The sequence below is a fragment of the Jaculus jaculus genome, chromosome 13 (assembly GCF_020740685.1).
Source record: "Jaculus jaculus isolate mJacJac1 chromosome 13, mJacJac1.mat.Y.cur, whole genome shotgun sequence".
NCBI classification, from domain to species: Eukaryota; Metazoa; Chordata; class Mammalia; order Rodentia; family Dipodidae; genus Jaculus; species Jaculus jaculus.
Window position 1 is genome coordinate 92,819,023 of NC_059114.1, and position 25,692 is coordinate 92,844,714.

Consider the following 25,692-nt stretch of genomic DNA (forward strand, 5'->3'; position numbering starts at 1 on the left):
AAAATTTAGTGTCAAATACAAAGATGTGTTTAGCATAGTAATGTCTTTTTCTCAAGACATTTACAAAAAATAGCATTACTAAATCCTCCCCATAACTAGAGTCTCAGAAAAGATGAGTTCAGGGTAAGCTGTAGGTGGAGTTGGTTGACTTCAACCCCTGGATAATAAGGGTTTCTCTGTGGCTTAAATATGATATTCATTCAATTAAAATTAAAAAATGCTCAATATTTATTTTTTAAGTATATTGAGTATTTAGAAAAATATAAGTACCAAATAGGTTCGTAGTACTTCATGGAAAGTATGAAGACAGTCAGTAAGTACAGCCCGAGTGTCCCAGCAAGAAGAGGAAGTGTGAGCGACCAGGAGTCCTGGAGTTGCATGTGGGTAAACTGAGGCTCTCAAGAGGCAGCAGAGAGGCTGGTGCTATAGGCTGAGTAATAGCATGAAGATATAACTCTGGCTGTAGTGCACTTGGATATTTTTGAATGAACTGTGCATTTTTCTGCCATTAAGGCCTAAGTCTAGCCCAATAGGGAAAGATTTTAAAAAAGACATATACCCCAAGCCACAAAATGTCACTGGGTGGATCTTTAGGTGTGGTGGTGGATTTCAGATTTCAATCTAAAGATATGCAAAGTGTGCCTAGCAGGAGTTCCTGAAGTGTGGCTTTTGGCTTTTGGCTTGTGCTTCTGTCTCTGCCTGGTCCTGTGAAGGCAGGCCAGCTTCTTCTGCCATTTATGGAACTTCCCCTGGATCTGTAAGCTTCAATAAATATCCCTTTCTCCATAATTGTGCCTGGTCTGGTAGCTCATCTCAGTGAACCTGAAGCTGTCTGCTACAGTCACCTAATAGCCTATAGAAACCAATGAGGAGAAACAGTGCATATACCTATGTATAGACTTAGAACTATGTAAGGACATCAATGATATTAAAATAAAATGATCCTAAAATATTAATTGAAATATTACACATCTAAGTCACAGGAAAAGTTTTAAACTAATCTGAATCAGTCCTGTCTTAAAACTCATGGGCTTGGTGGAGTGAGTAGAAGTTTCAGTCAATAAAATGTTTTGCGTTTTGTATGCCAACAAACATCCAAAATACTGTATAATTGCTTTAATTAAAAGATGGAAGAGGCAGGCATGGTCGTGCAAGCCTTTAATCCCAGCACTTGGGAGGCAGAGATAGGTGGATTGCTGTGAGTTCGAGGCCACTCTGAGACTACATAGTGAGTTCCAGGTCAGCCTGGACTAGAGCAAGACCCTACCTTGAAAAGCACCCCCCACAAAATAAAAGATGGAAGAGAATTACCAAATACCTTGCCATTATTTTGAGCAATATAATATATGTACTCATTAGTTACATGATGTTATGAAACATAATTTTGGCTAGTTTAATTTAATTAACTACTTGTTTTGACTTGAGAGCAATGTGAGATAGGGCATAGTAATATCGTAACATTAGAGAGATGACCCAGAATTTAAGACAAATTTCCCAGAAGGGAGGCGTTTGGCACAAGCAGAAGGAATTTATTTAACAAAGTAGTCAGATAAGTGAAACAAAATGCTCATTAGATAATAAACTAGCATAGGGAATCAAGGGTGTTTTAACAGGAGTTATTGATTGTAAAGCACCCTCCATGGCAAAATAAAAATTTTGATCCATTCTACATACTTTAAAAGTTTATTTTTTAAGGATTATATATGTTGATACAACAAGATCATGATTGAACTTAGGCTTTTAAAAATATCTTGTTTCACAGACACTATGGCAAGCAATAGTTCATTTCATCTGAGATTTTGTGCAAAGATATTTCACTATTAACATGTGTTTAATCCCACAAAAAATCTAAGACAAAATTAGATATCATTTCAATCATATAAGGTTTTCCCCTGACTTTAAATTTACAACATTTTCCTAATAAAATGAGCTGATGTGTAAAATCCTAAAAATATTTTTAAATGAAGAATTGTATTTTTGAGTCATCTTTTAATACAACAGGCAACAGACAACAAAGTAAAAGTAAGGAACTACATAATCATTTTCCTATGTGGGAATGCAACTTATTCACCTTTTTAAAAACAGAATTACAAAAATTAATGCAAATAGTAAATGGTATTGTTCTAAACCCATAAAAATCAGATCTCTATGCTCTGATTTCCCTGCAAGGCAGTGGTCTCACTACCACCCAGTCATGATCAAAAACCTTGATAGTGCCATCAAAACTACTTTCTCTCTTTAGTCCCAGAATAGATTTCTAAAGAAATTCCTTAGGTCAATCTGTTCTAACAGGCTTCTTATTTCTGATTTCTCCTTTATTTATAGCCTAATTTTCACCTTTTGTTTTACTCACAGACTGATGTTTATCCTTCCAAATTAAACCCAACCCCATCATAAAGCCTGGTCTTGCTAACAGCTACATGTACCAAAAAGCATGAACTTCAGGCTATGTTATGAACAAATCTTATTTTTTTGGTACAACATCATTGTAAATAACTTGTAGTGATAGACACACTACAACATTTACTTTACTGAATATATAAGAAATCATTTGCAATCAGTACATAATTCCTTTGCTAATTATGCTGTTAAGGTTATTAAAATATTTATATTTGTAATTATACTATTAAAATCCTGTTGAACTATTAACTCACTTAAATTATTAATTCATAGAGAGTACATGACTTCTCAATTTTTTTACTTATTAGATTTACTAATAAGAGGGACATGATTTTGTGTTTCCTAAAATATTTCACTGATAAGTCATCATGCAATGCAACATGCAATGAGATGAGAAAGAATAATCAAGTACCTAGTATGCCACGGACTAAGTGGTTCCTAGGCACTATAGTCCAATTTTGGTTGTGAAATAAGCCAGTCCATTCAAAATTACAGATCACTTTCAGATTCTGTGCCCTTAGATATGATTGTGCAAGAACATTTACAGAATGCACTGTAATGTTGGAACTTGTATCAGCCAGCGTTTCTAAGAATAGAACCTATAGAAGCCACTTATAATATAAAGGGGACATATTGTAGTAGTTTATAGAATATAGACTGGCCAATCCTACATTAGCTGCCTGTAGGCTTGAGTGCCTAGGAACCCAGTGGCTGCTCAGTCCACAAGCTGGATGCTTCAGCAGTCCTATCTGGCACTGAAGGCCTGGAGGATTTCCAAGAGCCACTGTTCTTCAGTCTACATTGGAAGGCTGATGAAATTCAGTACAAATGTCTATGAAGGATAGTGAAAACAGGGTAGATACATGTAGGAGTGCCTAAGGAGGGCAGCCAGGTAAAAAGCATTCAACAGTGTATGGTATGGGCAATCAGGTGAAAAGGGTCTGTGTTTCTTCAAAGCTACTTCTTAGTATAGCCCACTACTGGAAGAGCAGCCCACTGTGGCGAAGGACTTCCTCTGTTAATCCTTCCATAAAATAACCTCACAGACCTGCCCAACAGGCAAGAGGCATGTCTCTTAACTCCTCATCTGATTAAGTTGACAACAGAATTTAGCCATCAAAGGACTGTTTCAAGACAATGACAATTTCAAATGTTTTACATAAAATGTTAACTAAATCCACCTTTTAAATTTGATAATATTATGCATTTGAGTGCAGTTTTAAATGTTGGTTAGTAAAACTTCATAGCTGGCAAGAACAATACCAGACATCAGGCCCTATTCTCAGTGGTACATTCATTATATACAACATAATATGCAGGCATTATCTTAGTGATACATGTGTGTCCATATATATTGATATGATCACATGTATCACTAAGGACAAATTTTAAAAATTTAGATAAAATATAGGTATACATATATAAACTTGTATATCACTAAGAATTTATGCATAGCTATGTATAAAGTGTAGTTATAGATATTCCTTGTTGGAAAGTCTATATTTAATATTAGGAAAAAAATTTCTACAACTGTTGATATCCTTAGTTTATAGATTAAAAATAATATAGTGAAAGTATGGTTGCACATGACACACATTCAGACAACTTGTACTTGGTAGAGACTAGAAGGGTGAGACCTGTTTGGCAATAGTGTGTATGATGTTAACCATCATGAAATGATGCATGGAGCAGTAAAACATTTGCATATCTAACTAGTCTAGATATCTGGACATTTCTTTCACTCACCAGAATTTTAAGTGATTTCATATTTCTTTGTGTTAGAATTCTCTGTTAGCTTCATTTAAGAAGAAACTGGATCCCTCAAATGTTTCAAGATACTGAAAGACATAATGTACACAAGAGTGTTTTCTATCAGGCTTGTACACTGGCAAACATTCAGTAAATGTTATTTATTTATTCATTATTATATAGTATTACTTGGGCCACTAATGTTTTACTTTGAAGATTTGTCACATTAAAACATGGGGTTATGGACATGGCTCACTGGATGCAATCTCTTGCTGTACAAGGTGAAAACCTGAGCTCAGATCCCCAGGACACACAGAAAAGCTATGAGAGGTCATGAGCATCTGTCATGCCAGCCTGCCAGAGGTGGAGACAAGAGGATACCCTGAAGGTCCCAGTCAAGCTAGGCTTGTATACATAGCAGTGGATAAAAACACTTACCTCAAATATGGTGGAATTCAAGGAATGACATCATGTGAGTTGTCTTCTGACACTGATTCCCCACAAGAGGATGCACACATGCATGCACACATACATACAAATTCTAACATGATATATCTTGTTAGACACTCCAGTTTAAATCCCTGTACAGACCAATAGTGTTAGTTCTCCCCCCCCCCCCACCGCCGTCTCTCTATCTCTCTCTCTCTTTCAACCTAGGAGTCCAGGCTCTATACGAATACTAAGACTTGACCTCATTTCTAAAGATGCTACTCTTTTTTTTTTTTTTGTCTGAGCGATTTTTAAATTTTTTATTTTATGTATATATTATAACAGGTTATAAATTTTTATCCCCTTGAGCCAACTACTGTTAGCCTGGGGGCCCTCCTTGGTGGAGTTATAGTAATCATTGTGGAGTTAATGAAGGCCTCAGTCAGTCCCTGTGGAGTAGTGAGGGACCATGCCTTAGGGTATTCCCACCCACTCTGTGGCTCTTATAATCTTTCTGCTCCCTCTTTTCTTACCACTAGCCTGGCAAATAGCTCCAGGGTGATGGTAATAGGTAAATTAATCAAATTCTTTAAGGCAGAAATCCAGAGGCTACAAAGAACTCCACACCAAATTAGTCTGCCAATAAGGCTGCCATGGCTCCAAGAACATTGTTTGAGCTATTTTAACAGTCATATAATTAATTGCCCCTCCATTTTGTGTTTTTACTCTGTACAGGATGTTCCAACACAGCAGCCAGAGAAAGCTTTACAGTGCAAGTCAGTCCATATCAGTCCTCTGCTCAAATAAGAGCCTAGAAAGTCTCACATCGCGGTGCTATGGACATGCCTTGAGCACTACTGCTTTCTGGAAACTTCTTCCTTCAGCTTAGCAGGTGCCTCTTCTTTAGGAAAGCTACACTGTGTTCTTTCTCCCTCTTACTCACAAGTCCTCAATACATCCATCGTACCTCAATTTCTTAGCTACATGCACACTTTGGCTTTAAAATATTATCTTTTCACTGAGGTGAAACATGGAAATCCTATTGAAAAATACAAACCAGATTCTCATTCTATATCTGTCATTCTAGGTTCCTCGTCACAATACCCATTTGCCATTTTTTGTTTGAGGCACTAGCAATTGAATCTAGAACTCCAATGCATGTTAGGCAAGCACAGAAACACTCAGCTATATCTTCAGCCCTTATATCATCTTATAACATGCATTTTAACTATATAATGTGTTTGTTATATGTTTATGTTTGTTTCCCCTCAGAAATATAAGCTACATTTATTAAAAATTCTGGAGAGGCTCTTAGTGGTTAAGGCTCTTGCCTGCAAAGCCAAAGGACCCAGAATCGATTCCCCAGGACCCATATAAGCCAAATGCACAGGGTGGCACATACATCTGGACTTTGTTTGCAGTGGCCCTGGTGTATCCATTATCTCTTATATATATGCCTCTCTCTCTCTCTCTCTCATAAATATAAATAAATAAATAAAATTTAAGATTTCTTTGTATTCCTTGATCTACCTTCAGATGTCTGCAAAACTCTGTAGTATATGTAGTTTCTCATTAGATCTCATTTAGTAAACAGACAGATCAGTTAATTCCCTAAATTTAAATCTTCTGCTTTCTGAAAATCTACTTTCATACATAATTATGAAAATAAATTAGGATTTTATGGAGAAACCCATATAGAACAACATGTTTCAATATGGTTATAATAATTACAAACATAAACTTTCTCAGTGAATTTTGGAATAATGAAATCAGTTACCACATAAATACTGCTATTTTCTGTGAGATATGGGAGATATACTTTCCATTTTGATGCAGTTAGAATACTAGAGTATTTGACTATCTCATTTCTTTAGGCTACCAAAGATCAATTACAATTGACTTAAATTAAAACAACATAATGGGGAAACTCTTTTTCAATCTATCACAATTGTTCAAAGTATTGTTTGAGAACAAATTTTCTTAATATACAAGAACAAATATAAAATATAATAAAATTGTGCAAAATGCAGGCATTATTGCCACTTGGACTCAATTATTTCAAAACTTTTGTTTTCATTTTAAAATTTGTATTACTTGATAACTACCTGATCAGAAACAAATAAGAATAGAAATAAGAAAAAATGTGGTGAAACCAAAAAAAAAAAAAAAATCCCTACCATAAGTTGTTAAATCCAGAGACAGACTGGCAGAGATTGAGACTCATGAGCAGTAGAACTATTGCCAATTGGCCCAGATGTGAGAACCAGATTACCCTTGCCTGAACCCCTGCAGAAATTTGGAGAGCATGGAGAATGTAATGTAATTTCTCATCAGTGCACAAGAATCAGGCATATGTTCTTCATATGGAACCAGTGAAAATGATGGCCAAATGGGTCAAGAAATATTTTAAAAAGCACATTGTTTTGCTCAGAAAGTACAGAAGAATTGTGAGAATCACAAGAGAAGATGTAGTTCACACAGGTAACCAGAGCATGCAGGATCCTGAGTTAAATGGGAAATATTAGAATCTAAAGCCCCCAGAATTAGACTGGGGAAAAGAAGACAAGAGTATTATTCTTAAAGCTATGTATGATTATTTTTGGCCCACTTGCCAAACATAATTACTGACAAGTAAAAGAAAATTTTAATAAATGTGTTTCCACATTTGTGCCTGTAGGATATGATTGATAAAAATTCATAACATAAACAGGACTTTGTGAAAGTCTTTTCTACTTTTTAGACAATGTATGACATAACTTTTACCAAATAAAAAGTAAATTTAGTGAATATTTCATTTTACAAGAATGTTATGCATGTAATTTAAAGTCAGAAAGCATGTATGGCATTCTCATTTAACATTAGAGAGATCATATTAAAGATGAAGTAAATTTGTAAGTGAGCTTAATTGAATCTAAAATATCCTGAAGACAAGGTTAATAAAATATGTATTATTAATCTCTTATTAGATCATTTCTAGAAACAAAATGAAGATATTTAAGCTTATTGTATTCTATCTAACATAATATGTTTTTAGACTCATCTGTAGCTGGGAACTTATATTTCATAAGATAATAACCTGATGTTTTGGTTGTTGCACCATGTTTCAAATCACAGTGCTACTTACAAGTGGATTGAAATATCATAAAAAAATCCCCATCAATCAGAAATCCAAAACTTCTGTCTTCTTCTGTGATTATAATTATAATAGAAAAATTGAAAATGACAACTTAATTTCTGCTATTTTTACAGTATAATTGAAAATTACCTTGATAGAATTAATTTATTGTATAATGTTTTAATAATATTTGCATACTGATAAAAAAGCTCCAAGTAAAATATATCCACCCCTCTGCTGGGCATCACTTGCACTAAAAGCATCAGTGCAGAATCAACAATCTGTGATGTGGAATCATATATTGTCATTGTCATCATAACTCTATTGTTCCACACTCACTAGGTATGCAAAAACAAATTCTCAAATTATAATGAGCCTTTAGAATAACTTACTTTAAATACCTTTCCTCAGATAAGTATATTCTAGTGATAAGTCACTTCAAACTTAAATTGTGATATACTAAGCAACAGCTCAAATTTTTAATTTACACAATTTTATCAAAACTAGCACTGAAAATTGATATGATATATTACTTACATTGTTATAATCCTACAACACTAATATATCTACCCTCTGATCTCATCTTCAGCTCCAGTGTCTCTGATTGATATGATATATTCCTTATGTTATAACCCTACAGCACTAATATCTGCCCTCTGGTCCATCTTCAGCTCCAGTGTCTCTAATTGCTACTTTTCTTTTAAAATTTTCTGCTTCTCTGTGCTTCTCTTCAGAAAATCATTATGACCTCAAACACATGTCCATTAGTGCTACACATTGTGGAATTATTTCCTATTCCTTATCATCTTACCAGTTTTCCATACTACATTAATAAAATCCTTCAGAGTTGGACTTAATTCATGAGGTAGAATGTACCATCAGAAAAAGATGAAATATAATAGCATAAAAGAAGGTTCTGATTATATTCTTTGTCCACCCTCCTCATATATTATGTAATTCATAGTAAGTGTCATTTTCCTTGGCCCAGTGAAAGATATAGATTCTAAGTAGACATCAAACTTCCCTTCTATTTATTTAATTGGATTAGATATAGGTGTTTGATATGATACTGCTCAAGGAGAAGTAAGGAGGCTTCCATGTGGTGGTGTCTAGAAATTTCTACTAAGTCTTGAAAAGTAGGACATGAGAACAAATGACGGATCTCCCCATTTGAAGACATTTGGACCTCCATGGAACATCTGTAATGATCACAAAAAAGAAGTAAGCAGGAGGTATGTTACCAGAGACAATAAGGATAGAAAAAGAAGCTGTACCTTCCTTATATTACTTAGCTGCTCAATTATGGAGAATAATCCATTATATTTAATCATAATTTGTTTGGGTTTTCTGATATTTGATATCCAAAGTATCTTGAATAGTAAATGACTTTCCACCATGTCAAGCATGCATTCAAATAGGCTAAATGAATTATAAAATTTGAGTTTTATAACAGAAAGTAAACATCAAACAGTAAAATTCTGCAAAAAATATTATTTTATGCATCAGAGAAGAAAATTATAGGATTTCAGAAATAGCACTGCCAGTGTGAATGCCCAAGAATCAAAGTTCTAGCATGTAAACTATCTTATAAAGACGATGGGGTTGACTCCACAAAGTGTTTACAAAGTTTTCTTATGAGGGATGAGTTTATAAATTGAGAGGGAAAGAACTCGAATATTCGGTGGCTATTTTTTTTAAATTTGCAGTGTTGAGTGGAAGACATATTCAATGCATTGGCAAACCTCGTGCAGTTATGTCTAGTCTATTTCATGTAATTTGAATATTAAATGATAAAAGCTTGAGTTGTTCATAAAGTTTCCTTTCTGACATTCAGATTTAATTAATAGGCTTGATTCTGACCAGTTTATTCCATTTTCCAAAACTTGTTCATGAAGAGCAGAATCATGGAAAGCACCAGGTGGATATTATTGAGTTTCTCACAAAGGAAATACAACACAGTGCTCATATCTGGTCTCTTTCCTTGTAAGTCAAATGTCATTCCCTCTCTTGATTATTACCAGGCTGCAAGAGAGAGCTGATATATGTGACAGACAGCCTTGAAATTTTGTTTGTAGGCAATAGCTAAGCAGAAAATTGAAAATACACAGGTGTAGGAACAACTTTGTAATTTCTATGCAAATTTTTTCCTGCATATTTATTAATACAATCATTATTTTCATCAGAATATTTATGAGATTCTGCAATAGTTTTCAAAATAAATAAAGATAACTAGTAAAAAAAACTCAGGAAAGTGACTTCCCCAGAAATAAAATATATACAACTATACTCCATTTCAGAAATATTTTTCCTCTGGCATATATATATATATATATTGCTGTCAACAGTTTCAGCTCCTAATACTACAAGAAAATTGGAGGATTTAAGTAAAGCCTCCAGTGTTCATACCTTTTGAATCATTGATTGTATGACTAGACTGGTGTTATTATTAGTCTTGAAAACTCAGTAACATGTTCATCACATTATAATAAAATATTTGAACATAAAAGTAATTGTCAGATAATGGGTAAATGGTCACAGTTAGTCGATTGCAAATCTGTGGACATAATATCTATTTCCATCTCCTTAACCTTTAGCTGTCAACGCACTGCCTAGTGCAAAGTTAATGCTCAGCATTTTTGAATCATCCATTAATTTGTGAAACTTTCTTATTCCTTGAACATCTGCTTAGTAAGTTCTACATCCACACTAATATTTATGGTAGCCACTGATGGGATAGGAAAAAGAAGATGCACTTCTGTCTTCAGGGGCTTTAATCTCATTATATAGTTTGTGATATAATTGGGTAGAGAAGCAAGAAAAACCTGTCCCTAGGAGGATGCAATACAAATGCTTTGCAGGTGTCTGATAATTACTATTGAATAGATAGTAGAAACCAGGATTAGTACCAGGGGAATGTACTGAAAAGTAAGGAGTAATAGAGAAATAAAATATAGAATTGACTCAATTACAAAAAAAGAGGAAATTGAGACACAGAAAAAATCAGTCACACAAATATGAAGATAGATTTTTGCTGGTCACAGTCAATGAAGAGGAGAGTTTGAAAAATAAACTAAATACAGAAGAAAATAAGGACCTGATAAGTGAATATATCAAGGACTTGGAAGAATATAATTAGGAAAAAGATGCTAGACTTCTGGTGATACATTTTTCTCATATGGTAACAATTTTGGAGATGTTTTTGACTGGGCTATGCTTTTTATTTTATTTTTTCTTTAATTAGAGACAAAGATCCAAGTGAGACATGTTGTAGGAGAGCTACCTCTCTCTGATACTAGCTCAAGAGCCAGGCTGATGTTTACAATCTCATGCTTGCCAGAGAGAGTGTCTTCTGGTGCCCAGCCAGCTGGAAGGCGCAAAAGAACTGGCTTCTGCTGCCACAACCTAGAGAAGACCTGTATGAATAAGGCATACAGTACCTCCCTGTACGTTTCCCACTTACTCTTCACCTGAGAAGAGATCTGAGGGAGGAATAAGAGCTAGGTGCAAAACAGGATAGGGCTGGAGAGATTGCTCAGTGGTTAAAGGAACTTGCTTACAAAGCCTAACAACCCAGGTTTGATTCCTCAACAATCATGTAAAGCCAGATTCACAAGGTGACTCATGAGGGTAGACATTTTTTGGAGTAGCACTATGCCCTGGCATGCTCATTCTTTTCCATTCTCTCTCTGATTGCAAACAAACAAATAAAAATAACTTTCTTTTTCTTTAAAAAGACAGGGCACAACAGTCTGTGGTATTTGAAGGGTTTGGAAGAGGGAAAAAATTAAAAGAAACAAAAAAAGAAAGGGCACCTCCTGAGATTTCCAAGCATAAGGATTAACAAAAGAAAACTAACAAGTAGTTAGTTATTCTGACTTTTACTTACAGTACTGCTTTAAAAAAAATTTTTGGTTTATTTTTATTTATTTGTTTGAGAGTGACAGAGAAAGAGGGAGAAAGAGAGAAAGAGAGGGAAAGAGAGAGAGAGAGAATGGGCGTGCCAGGGCTTCCAGCCACTGTAAATGAATTCCAGATGCATGCGCTCCCTTGTGCATCTGGCTAAGGTGGGTCCTGGGGAATCGAGCCTCGAACTGGGGTCCTTAGACTTCACAGACAAGCACTTAACCACTAAGCCAGCCCCAATACTGCTTTTATACTTGCGTTGGCTTGATTCTTTTTTATCATGCTAACTAGAATACTATAGGACAAAATGATGCAGAATTAACTTAGAAATTAAATTATATTAATGAGAGATTTGTTAACATATGGATCTCCTAAGAAGTAATATGTAAAAATTTACAATAAATAAAAATATTTTATTGCCTGGAGAGACGGCCTAGTGGTTAAAGGCTCTTGATTGCAAAGCCTGAAGGCCTAGGTTTGATTCCTCACTACCCATATGAAGCCAGATGTACAAATACACCTGAAGTTTGTTTGTAGTAACAGCAGGAGGCCCCGGTATGCCCATTCTTATATAGATATATATACACACACACACTCACATACATACATATACATACATACATATATATATATATACATATATATATATATATATATATATATATATATATATATATATATATAATTTAGTGAATAATAATCAAATTTAGTGTGAAACACAAACATAAAAAAACTTCCATGGACTTCTTCATATTCTTTTTGTTGTTGTTGTTTTTGTTTATTTGAGGTAGGGTCTTACTCTACCTCAGGCTGACCTGGAATTCACTCTGTATTCACTCAGGGTGGCCTCTCCCTTCCAAGTGCTAGGACTAAAGAGTGTGCCACCACACCTGGCCTTCTTCACACTCTTATGCCACTCATGGCCAAGCCTTATTCATTATAAAACATCACATGGAAAGCTCAAAATAACATGTACTGTGCCCTCCAATCTTATGTCCAGCCAAGCAAAAAGTAATTTCAATTGTAACACTTTCTTAGAACACAAGAATCTGTTTTACATTGTGTACTTCTATGCTTTATTTTAATAAAAATCAACATGTTACTCAATACTAATCTATGTATATTCAATATACTTCTATAGTCAATTACTTATTGCCTTTAAGAAAATTATTACTTCTATAGTCAATATACTACTATACTCAATATACTTCTATAGTCAATTATTTATTGTATTTAAGAAAATAAGGTAAGCAGAATTTTCCTTTATAATTCTTTTTCTATCTATAAACTACCAATAGTATAAATAAATCTAGTCTTACTAGGAAAATTCATGGATCTTGGAAATGCACCAAAACTCTGACCAAAGAGTTTGATCTTATCACGTAGGCTTTTGATTAGAAGGCATGTTGTCAAATGACTGCTTATTAAAGTGGAGTGTCTTAAAATTCTTCCATATCACTCTTTGCTCATTCATACTATATTAACAATAGCATTATAAGCTAAACTCCCAACTTTTTATAAAATTCACATTCTATCTATGCAAATGATTATTGATTTCAAAATCATATAACAAGAGAATATGACACACAAAAGAACAACAGCAATAGGCAGAAAAATGAAGATAAAAGCTCAAGAGATGACTTCATGGTTAAGAGCATTACCTGCAAATCCTAAGGACCAAGGTTTGATACCCTAGCACCCTCTTAAAGCCAGATGCCCAAAGTAGCACATGCAGTAAGCAGCTTATCCAGGTTCCCAGAGCTACTTGGCAGTTCAGTGGGTATGGTACCCAGGGCATTCTTTTTATTTTCATGTTTATTTATCTATTTATTTTATATATTCATGAGAGATAAAGGAAGGGAAGAAGAGAGGGAAAGAGTAAGGGAGGGAGAGAAGAAGAGACAGAGAGAGAGAGAGAAAAAGAAAGAGAGAGAGATTAGGCGTGCCAGGGCCTCAGATGGAGTTTCTCAGGAATCACCCACTTTTTTTGAGACAAGGGCTGGAATTTGCCAACTAAGCAATGAGAATTTTCCTACAATTTGCCTACAAAGCCCTAGGGATCCTCTTTCCTGAGCCCACTCCCTTCTAGGCACTGGGATTGCATGCTTTTCATTTTTTGGTTGTTTGTTTGTTTTGTTAACATGGTTTCTGGCAATAAACTCAAGTTCTCAAGGTTATAAGTCAAAAATTTTACCAACTTAGTGAGCTATTTGTCCAGCTCTAACAAAACAACTTCTAAACTGATGTCTACAAATTTATACCAGATTCTCTATCTAAGGTACTTTCTGCCTTTGATATAACTGGGAAAATTTGTTATAGTACAACAGGATACTGGGCTAGAATTAAGCATCCTGGATTCCTGAGACTTTAAATATCTGAACTCTGAGGGAAAATTCTCAATGTTTCTCAACTCTTCATGTTTAAGGAAGAATTTGGTCCAAATAATCTTTAATTTCCAAAACATCTACTTGTGTGCTTTACTAGAGTTGTAGCACTGAATCTTGCTTGAAATTTGAACCTAGCAAAAGATACTCATCTGTAAGACTTCCTATAATTGAAGTTGTTTGCCAGAACAAATCAACATTATCTTCATTTTAAGGAGGGATGGGCCAGTGAGCCTACACAAAGCTAGGAAGCCAGATAAGTGGTATTTTACTGTCTTGTCTTCCACAATTCATAAACATGTAGTGTATTTGCTTTTAATTTAAATTTCTTTATTTTGCAAGCAGAGAGATAGAAGAGAGGAAGAGAGAATGGGTGTTCCACATGGCCTCCAGCCACTACCACTGAACTTGAGATGCATGTGCCACATTGCACATCCAGCTTTATGTGGATACCGGGGAATCAAACCTGGGTCATTAGACTTTGAAAGCCACTACCTTAACAGCTGAGCCATCTCTCCAGCCCTGGTGTCCTTATTTTTATGAAGTTCATTTTCTTGAAAAATTTAAAAAAGTGCTATAATGTATTTGAAGAACATCATAAAAATGCTAAATCAGGAAATTGTATTGTAAGCATTCTTTTCAAAATATAAATTAGAAGAACCTCTTCACCAAGACCACATCATTTTGAGCCTGAGTCTGCAGGGACCTGCAATTCAGGCTCTATGGTTTTCTCTGATGAGTGTGTATAATACTGGAAACAGCTGTGCTGTTTCAAGTTGATAATGCTTCTAGAGGTCCAAAAATTTAATTTCATGTGTGAAACGTATTTTATATGGGGCAATGTGAATTTAAAGACAGACCATCACAAAAACTGAAGCTGTGTATATGAGGCTCATCTTGTTTAAGATACCATGCTAGGATTTAAGGTTTGTCTGGAGTTCATAAGACTGGCTCTTTGCAGTATATTTTCCTCAGAGTGAGTTTATCACTTATAAGATTATATATAATCATGTATAATAATAAGGATATTTTATAAAGTGCTAAGGATTGAAAATAAATTCAGAAGCTATTTTGAAAAGATAGCGAAAAGTTTCTGCCCTACCGAATCTCCCTCACAGCACGGGCATAATCAAAGATAATCAGGTATATAAACAGCCTTAAAATAACAATCTAACCACATGCCAATTTAAGTTAAATATGATTGATAATGCTCAGGTAACTTTTTAAATTCTACTATTTCCTCAAAATCTTGAAAACATGAAGCTTCTCATGTGCATTTACTTGAATTCTGGTCTCTTTTGTCTCTAGGCCTGGGTTCCAAAACACAGAGCCTTAATTTTCTACAAACTACAACAATCATTATAATAAAGCTGAAAAAGTATTAGAAAATCTCTCCTCCGACCCCATTAAAACATAGATGTCTCCTTTTCCCCTTTCTTTGTATTTCTCCAGTAATAGTAACAATTTTAGCTCTTTTGGCTGAAGTATGCTACAAAATTGGCTTATTCAAGTAATGACATTTTGAAATAATTTCATGTCAGGTATCCTAAGGACATCATTTACTGACAATTAAAATCCAACCAGGAGCTCATTATAGCTATTCTAAAATAGAGTTATCCCTTCAATAGGAGAAGCATCAGTAATCACCATTGCATTGAAAAGTTGAAATATATAACTGATAACCATGTCTAAAGCTTTTGATTACAAATTTCTAAGCTTTTGATAAACTCATTATCAAATGCAGGAGCTTTCTGCCTTTCATGCATCTCAAGGTTAAGATAATGAACACCACTTAATACCTCTTTTTTAAATAGTGAATGCATGACTAGGAAACAAAAAGCTATAAATCTTATGGTTACTAACTTCAAAAGGAGAGTTTATTGAGTTGTAAAGGCAGGTTTTATAACTGAAATTCTAAAACATTAAATAATTAACATTTCATAAATTTAAAGTCATGATTTTATTAAGGTGAAAAATATCAAACATGTTCACTATCACTGATTCTATACAGAGAAGATAAAATCTGAAAGGAGGCTAGTTAGGAAGGAGACCCCGTGGCCTAGGGCACAGGTTGAGAGCTTCCTGGAGGGACTTGAGTCAGGGAAGGCTTTCCCAGCTGCCTAGCCTGATTTCACGTTCAGCACAACTGCCTTTCTCATGTAGATTCAGGAGTAACTTTTTTTTTTAGCTTTATTTCTCTTATAGTTTAAATCAAATAAGTTGTTTTTATGAAATGTTGATTTCTTTATCTTTCTGACATTTGTTCCTCTTCTTATAAAAATAATACCTGGGCTGGAGAGATGGCTTAGCTGTTAAGGTGTTTGCCTACAAAGCCAAAGAATCTAGGTTCAATTCCCCAGTGCCAATATAAGCCAGATGCAGAGGGTGGTGCATGTTCCTGGAGTTCATTTGCAGTGGCTGGATGTCTGTCACACCCATTCTCTCTGTGTACCTGCCTCTTCTCTCTTTCTCTTTCTCAAATAGTACACACACACACGCACACACAAACACACACACACACACATAATTTACCTAACTCATGAGCCCTGCAAAACATATTTTCATTGTAAAGGGTAAGTGGAAATTTCCTAGCTCTACTTCACAATTCTTCTTTTTTTTTGTTCATTTTTATTTATTTATTTGAGAGTGACAGAGAGAAAGAGGCAGATAGAGAGAGAGAGAGAGAATGGGCACACCAGGGCTTCCAGCTACTGCAAATGAACTCCAGATGAGTGTGCCCCCTTGTGCATCTGGCTAACGTGGGTCCTGGAGAATCGAGCCTCGAACTGGGGTCTTTAGGTTTCATAGGCAAGTGCTTAACCACTAAACCATCTCTCCAGCCCACACAATTATTCTTAGAGAAATTTTATAGTCCTTAAAAATTGATGAGAAACAGAAAATAATAGGTAAGATAGATGGCTCTTCTCACCCTAAAATTTGTCCATTTTACTAGCTTCTCTTGGCATGAGAACCCTGCTTACCTTTTAAGCAGAGTTGAATTAAATTTATCTCCCTTATTGAAATAATCTTAACCTTTTAAGATATAACCTTGATTAAAGTCTTCTTTACCTGTTCTAAGAAAATTATTTAATAATGGTTGTCCTAAAAAATCTAAAGTAGGGAGCTGGAGAGATGGCTCAGTGATTAAGGCACTTGTTTGCAAAACCTAATGGCCAGAGTTCAATTCCCCAGTACCCATGTAAAGCTAGAAACACAAAGTGGCACATGTGTTTGGATTTCTTTTGCAGTAGAAGGAGGCCTTGGCATGCCCATACTAACTCTCCCTGTGTGCCCCATCTTTTATTCTATCTTTCTCAAATTAAAAAAAAAATGTTTAACTAAAGTAGCATATGTCAATTACAGCATACAATGGTTTCTTAGAAAAAAAATGCTAGTTTTTAAATTCCAGACTTATCTCTTTCAAAGCACCGATTTTCTGATGTTCCCTTATAAGTCCAAATTCATCTTTGCAAAAATTAGATACTGGGGTGGGGGGTGAAGAAATTATTCAACCATAAAGTTGCTTGTTTGCAAAGGCTGCTGGCCTTGGTTCAATTTCCCCATAACCACATTAAGCCAGATATACAAAGTGGTGCATGCATCTGAAGTTCATTTGCAGGGGCAAAGATACCCTGGCATGCCCATTCTTTCTGTCTCTCTCTCTCATTCTCTCTCCCACTCTATCACTCTCATTCTTTCTTTATCTCTGCTTGCAAATAAATAAGGAGAGAAATAAATAATATATATGAGGTATTGTGGTCTGATATAACAATATTTGAAAAAAATAAAAACCCTTGTGTTCTCTTTCTTCTTATCTTTTAGGTATTTTATGGATAAACAGAACCAAGGAACAGTCAGTTCTACTTTTAGCAGCCCCTGAGCTTGCCTGAATTGTTTGCCCATTCATACCAATAACTGGCCAGAAGGCTAATAAAGACTCTATTCTCAAATGTACTGCCATCAACCTAGATTCCAAAAACTATGTCTCCAAAGCTGAACTACAATTTTCCTTCTTGGAATGTATAAAGTTATGAAACAAGAATATCTGAGTTTCACCTCCTCAGTGGCAAAGGAACTGTAACAGTTCCAGGTATGAATATTAGTCCACGTATCCCTGCTGAGATTTTCAGGTTCTGTGTCCTGGAACAAAGAACTGGATAGTGATAGAAATAGACACAGTGTACTGTGAAAGAAAAAGGCACTCTTGAGGGTTGTAAGTGGGCCAGAGAACTGGAACTGCTCTCATGCTCAAAAACCTGACCCTTCAGAAGCCTGAGAGTCTTTCCATAATCTAGTATCCTCTTTGGTTGCTCTTCCAGTGTCTCAAAACTTCCATTGTAGAGGAGTTTCAAATCCTTGGTTAGGTTTATTCCTATGCACGTTTATCCTTTTGAGGTATCATGCATGGGAGTTTTTGTTTACTTGCTTGTTTTCTTTCTCTACGAGTTCATTATTGGTGTATATGAAAGCTACTAGGTTTTGTATGTTTGTTTTATAACTAGAAAAGTTATTTAAAACATTTAACAGATCCAGGTGTTTTCTAGTAGATTCTATAGGATATTTTAAGCATAAAATTATATCATCAGCAAACAGGGTTACTTATGTTTCTCACTTTCCTATCTGTGTCCCTTTTATGTTTCATTGCCTGCTTGCTCTAGCAGAACTTTGAGAAATACATAAATGGAAATAATATGAGTGGAAATCTTATCTTGTTCCCATTTCTAAAGAAGGTGGCAGATTTTCTTCATTTAGCACACTGTTGGCTATGGGTTTGACCTATATTATTTTTTGGCATGCTCCATCTATTCCTAATGTTCTCCAGGACTTTCATCACAAAGGCATGCTGAACCTTGTCAATTATTCCTTCTATATCAATTGATTTTGTTTGTTGTTCTTAGTCTTATTTACATGCCATGTCATACTTACTGATTTATGTATGTAGACAAAACTTGTATTCCTGGTATTAAGCCCCTTTTGTCATGATAGATGATCGTCCTAATTTATGATTGAGAATTTTTGGTCTGTGATATTTTCTGGTTGTGCTTGTATCCATTTTTGGACTCATGGTAATAATGGCCTCATATAATGAATTTGGTAGAACTCCTTTCTACTTTGTGGAACAATTTGGAATCTTTCTTAAAACTTGTATAAACTTTAGCAGTGAATCCATTTGATTCTAAGCTTTTCTTTGTGGGGAGACTTAACTACAATATCAATCTTGTTGCTGATAATGGGTTTTTACATTAGTGATATCTTCCCATTTATAAATTTGTATAAATTAAAGATATTTAGAAATATAATTATTTCTTCTAAGCTTTTGAGTATAGATATTCAAAGTATTCTCTGATAATATTCTGGATTTCACTTGGATCTGTCATCACAATTCCTTTTTCCTCTCCAGTTTTTTTTTTTTTTTTAATCTGAGTCTTCCCTCTCTTTTTGTTAGTTAATTTAGATAAAAGCGTTTGCCATTCTACGGACTTCTTCACCGAACCAACTCCACTTGATTGGTTCTATGTACTGTTATTTTATCATCTATTTCATCTGTCATAATCTTCAACATTTCTTGCTGTTATTAGCCTTGAAATTGGCTTCTTATTGTTTTTCTAGAACCTTGAAGTAGATCATTAGGTTAGTTATGGGAGATCACTCCAATTTGTTCATATTAGAACATGTAGCAATAAACTTTCCATGTAGGACTGCCTCATCTGGGTCCCAGAAAACCTGGTAAATTGTACTATTTTTTTCTAGGAATTTTTACATTTCCTTCCTAATTTTTTTGATGACCCATTGTTTATTCAAAAGTGTGCTGTGGGCTGAGAAGTGGCTTAGTGGATAAAGTCCTTGCTTACAAAGCCTGCTGACCTTCATTTGATTTCTCAGTTCCCACATAAAGCCAGATCCACAAAGTGGTGCATGAGTCTGCAGTTTGTTTGTAGTAATAGGAGGCCTTACAGCCTTGGAGAATCCATGCCCTTCTCTCACACATACATGCACATACACATAAAAACCTAAATAAATTATATATATAAACATTTTGTGTAGTTCCTCTATTGTCTCTTGGTAATTTCTACCTTTATCCCATTGTTTTCTGATAGGAAACAAAGATTTAGGTCATTTAAAAAAAATGGTAAAGTTTGATTTTTGGACAAATAAATGAATGATTTTGAAGAAAGTTTAGTGCACCACTGCGTAGCCCCTAGTTGTTAGGTAGGATAGTCTGTATATACCTGTTAAGCCTAGTTGATCTGTCATCTAATTTAGCTCTAAAATTATTTACTGAGTTTTAGTTTGGAGCACCTATCTAAATATGTTAGTGGGCATTCCAACTGGCTACTATTATTGTGTCGGGACTTGTGTGATTTTTTTTGTCTTTAAGTTTGTTTTATGAAATTTGAAAGAATTAACATAGTGAAAATGGACTTAATATGATTTCCATCAAAATTCTAATGGTGTTCCTCATCCAATGAAAAAGAAAATATCCAAGAATTCACATGAAACACATGCAAAAAAAAAAAATAGCCAAAGCTATCCTATGGAGAAAGAACTGGAGGTATCACCATACCTGATCTTATATTATAGGCTGATGGTTACAAAGACAGCAAGACACACACACACACATGCACACACACACACACACACACACACACACACACACACAGGCACAACACACTCAGGCACTCTCACACCATGCCATATGTATAGGACAACAGAACAGAGCAGAGGATGCAGAAATGAATCCATATAGCTTTGGCCAATTTATATATATGTATATATTGGTTTTTCAAGGTAGGGTCTCACTCTTGCCAAGGCTGGCCTGGAATTCACTATGGAGTCTCAGGGTGGCCTTGAACTCATGGCAATCCTCCTTCCTCTGCCTCCCGAGTGTTGAGATTAAAGGCATGTGCCACCACACCTAACTCTGGTCAACTAATTTTTGACTAAAAATCCAAAAATAGCCTTTTCAAAAAATAGTGTTGGCAAAACTGGATATCCACCTGCAAAAGAATGCAATTAGATACATAGTTTTCATATGTATATTATTAACCTAAATTCTGAAACTGAAGGAGAAAACTTAAAGAGCACATTTCAAGGTAGAGGAATAAGTATTAACTCTGAGAACTCCTATAGCAGAGGAATAGCTCCAGAACTAACAAATGTTCTATGTGAAGTTAAAACACTTCTGTATAGCAAAAGAAACCACCAAAAGTAAAAACAAATAGACAGCCTGAAGAATGGGCATAAGCTTTGCCATCTATATATCAGACAGGGCGCTAATAACCAAACTCACAAAGATCTGCAAGAATTAAACAACAACAAAAACAAAAAAACAACAATTAGCAAATGGACTGATAAAATGATTGGACATTTCACAAAAGAAGAAATACAAGGGACTACTAAGTATTTTAATAAAGAGTTCAATATCCCTTGTCATAGGGAAATGCAAATTAAAACCACCAGAGTGAGATAACATCTTATCCTAGTAGGAATGGCCATCATCATGAAAACTGACAACAAAAGCTGGTGAGGATAGGAAGAAAGAGGAGCTCTTATTCACAGCTGGTTGAAATTAAAACTAGTACAACCATTACCAAAATCAGTACAGAGGTTTTCAAAAGTCATAAATAGAACCGCCACATGATCCAACCATATGATACCTGGGCATACACCCAAAGGGCTCCCCACTCTATTGCATATATAGTGGTTTATTAATATTTATTATTACTGTATTAATGATAGCAAGGAAATATAACTAACCTAGATGTCTATCAACAGATGAATGGATACAGAACAAGATATATATATACACACAATGGAATTTTACTCAGCAGTAAAAAAATGAAATTTTGAAATTGACAGTAAAATTTAAGAACCTGCAAAAATTATATTAAGTGAGGTGACACAAACACAGGAAGCACAAAATTGTATATACTACATTATATGTAGATCCTGTTTATAATGTATGTATGCATGAATTTATAAGTTTCCAGGAGAAGGTAATAAAAGACAACTGTGAAGGGAAATTGGGGAAGAACAAAAATACACATGTGACAAATAAACAGAGAGGCACATGGAAGGATACAAATGGATTCAATTTCTGCTTCTTATAACTATTCAATATTTAATATTTAATTATTTTCATAATAAATAGCCAATTTATCTCTTTTGAGCTCAAGACCTCAGTAAATAAAAAAGAACTTAAAAACCACCTAAACCTTTTATTATAGAAAACTAAGTCACTTGTCCTTTTCAGGAGTACTTGTCCTTTTTACATAAAGGGAAATAAGGTGTCAACTATATTTCATGCCATTCCATTTAACATAAAGTTTTATCACATATTCCATTCTATGAGTAGTATTATTCTATGATTCTCAATCCTGTTCATACTAGATTCATATGATTAGTAATAAACCCACTGATAGCTAAGCCCACTCTTAAAGAGGTTATGATTTAATTGATCAAAAATGAGGCTCAGAGCACAGCTCCTTACATGATTCTGATGTTTAGGAAGACATAAGAACCATATTGGAGTCCACTGGGAAGGAAAGGAATATGAAATGTCTAATCTTCCTAAGTATGGTGAGATGCTATCGTTGACCAAAAATTTGAAGACCTTTTAGAACCTATTTCCTCAGATTTGCTCATCTCTCGATCTGGAAAATAAACTTATGTTCTCATTGGTGCAATGAGAAGCACACTTTTATAGAAACTCCACATTCTTACAGATTTTAACACATCTCTTACCATTGTACCAGTTCCCCACTCTCATAAAAACCCTGGCCCTTCTTTGACTTCCAAGGTGAAGAAGGCTTCACAGACGACTCCTCCCCATAATGCCACCTGCTCAGAATCAAAGTGTCCTAACCCTTTTCTACCACCTTCAAGTTCATTTTTGTCACACCCCTCCTTTAAGAAGCCATTTCTCTATGGAATATGGAATGGAATCTAAGAGCCTATATTCTCTTTAAGAGACAAGCTGTTCATATTAGCTTCTGTACTTGGGCCTTGAAAGCTGGAAAATAAAACCATATTTTCTTAACCTAAGGTTAAATGCATCATCTGGCCCTAAGCAGAAAAGCCCTAAAATATCTGTAGGAAATTTGGCCAAATCCAAATCCCTCTCCCTGCTCTTGGGATGATTCATGTTTATCAAGTAAGCAGAACTGTTTGTATCTATCTTGGGTTAGAAAAATCCAGAACAAACTTGCTTATTTTATGGATTAGGAAATGTATAAAGACTAACCTTTATAACAGCTGCTTGGTAAATGTCACAACTTTAAACTATTAATAAGAAAACTCTCATGCAGGAAACTACAGATATAAAAAGTCTTTTCAGATTAAACTCAAATCTCTCCAAACATTGCAAGGAACAATACATTCAAAGAACATCAATAGAAAAACCTCTGAGAGCAGGAGATGACAATCTGTAAGGCATTTTGCCCCTGACTGTTCATGCCATGGAGTCAGTCAGTGGGAATGTCACAGAGAGATGGCTTCCATCTCCTCACCAAGTGATTCCACTAAGAATAGTGGGAAAATGTCTGGACTTAGTCCACCCAAGAGCATGAGGGATAAAACAGGATTTGACATATAAATTTGGGAGTTGACATAAAGGTTTACTGTAAAATGTCAATAATTTTCTCAAAGGGTTGCAAACATAATTTTTAAAGTTTTTAATTATTTATTTTTAATGGGGGAGGGCAGAGAGAGAAAGAGAGAGAGAAAGAGAGGACAGAAGTGCCAGGGTCTCCAGCTACTACAAAGGAACTCCAGACGCGTGCGCCCACTTATGTGCATGGATCACATTATGTCCTCTATCACTGTGCATATGGTTATGTGAGACCTGGAGTTTCAAACCTTGAGTTCTTAGGCTTTGCAGGCAAGCACCTTAACTGCTAAGCCATCTCTCCAGCCCTGTTTTGTTTTTTTTTTTTCAATAAATGGAAAAATTCAATAAGGCTTAGGAATTCCAGTTGCAAATTTTACCAACCTGTTTATTTTTACATTTTAATCTTACACCAAGAATACTGACTGTTGGCCCCTCTAAATTACCACAGATATTTAAATAAAGGGGAGGATGAGATGGGTCTTAAAAACATTCAATATAAATTAATGAATAAAACCCTATCTAAAACTTCATTTTTTATAGCAGACCTATCTCTGAGACTGTGCTTATCAGCTAAGTTCATCCTTGGGAGGAACAAAGCTATTATTTTTAACACTATGTCAGTCAAAGTAGAGTGCATCTTCAATTTTTTTTAAAAAAGGTAAATTGAATGTTTTTATCAAAATCTAAATGGTAAAAGTATAACTAAACCTTCATACATTAACTTATGGGTATGACATTCATTTTACTACATTGTGTTCTAGATTATTTCAAGTAAATTAATTATTTATTTCTTTTTAAAAATACTTTGCCTTTTTAAAACTACTAAGATAAATGTTAAATGGTGGCACAAGCCTTTAAACCCAGATATCAGGAGGCTGAGATAGAAGAATCACAGTGAGTTCAAGGCCAGCCATAGAGTACATAGTGAATTCTAGGTAAGCGTGAGGTAGAGTGAGACCCTACCTGGAAAAACTAGAAGCAAAATATTTTTAATTATTTATTTTTAATTTGTAAATAAAATGGTATGTATTTTGGAATATGTGTAAGTTATGAAAGGCTAAGTAGAGCTAGGTAGCATATATATTAGCCAATGTGCTTTTCGAATCTTTGCTTAACATCTTAGTTTTAATTTTAGCTAATTTAATTTCTCTTACTGCTGCTAAGCACTTTTTGCATATAAGATCATATTTTCATCAGCTCAATTTTTCTCTCATTTCTTTTTAAAACATATTTATTTTTTATTGACACATGAACCACTTTATGCACCTCACTTTATGTGTGTACTGGGGAACTGAACCCTGGCTACAAGGCTTTGCAAGTAAGCACCTTTAGCCTCTGAGGCAACTTTACAGGCCTGCATGCTTATTTCTTATGTCAAGATTTTGTGCCTAACTCTTCAACATGTAGGAATCTGTCTTCTGTAGACAATTGCTTATGCTAGGCTAAAAGAATCATATTTTATGTTAAATGAGAAACCTAACATTTCAGGGCATAAATTTGCCCAAGTTTATTGAATCTTCAGGTATGGAAATTTACAACCTTTGAGATCAAGGGGCTAGATTTAATCACACTCAGTTCCTTCAACTCTCATACCTGATGATGGGCATTGCCATACTATCATCATTACATTAAGAGAATAAATGCATTTTATATTTATTTATTTGATTTTTCCATAGGCTTTTTCATTTTTTATGTTTGTCATACCTGTATCTACTCATTTTTATAGCTACGATTTTTTTAAGTTAGTAAGATATTCAGATAAATGTTAGAATGTACACAGTAAGATTTACAAAACAATAATAATACTTTATGTTAGGCTACGTTCAAGGCATGGAAGAGAAGGCAGAAATTACACTGTTCAGCAGCCCTATTGTCAGCAAAACCCAACTAGATAGCGTTTTCATTAGAACTGCCCATCTAGGTTAAGTAGTTTAAATAGCAGACATTCTTAAACCATTAAAAATTTATGGATTGTTGGCCTTTAATGCCAGCACTCAGGAGGTAAAGGTAGAAGGATCACCTTGAGTTTGAGGCCACCCCGAGACTCCATAGTGAATTCTCGGTTACCCTAGAATAGAGCTGCAGTAAGACCCTACCTGAAA

The 25,692-nt window shown here is 34.9% G+C and overlaps 1 protein-coding gene across 2 annotated transcripts in view; it reads right to left on the reverse strand.

The window, feature by feature from the left end:
• The window catches only part of Prr16 (proline rich 16), a 268,096-nt gene that overhangs the window by 45,923 nt on the left and 196,481 nt on the right, over positions 1-25,692 (reverse strand). For both annotated transcript variants that reach the window (XR_006633225.1, XR_006633224.1), the window contains exon 3: positions 4,147-4,238. The gene's annotated coding sequence lies outside the window, so the exon portion shown is untranslated. The remainder of the gene's footprint in view (positions 1-4,146; positions 4,239-25,692) is intronic.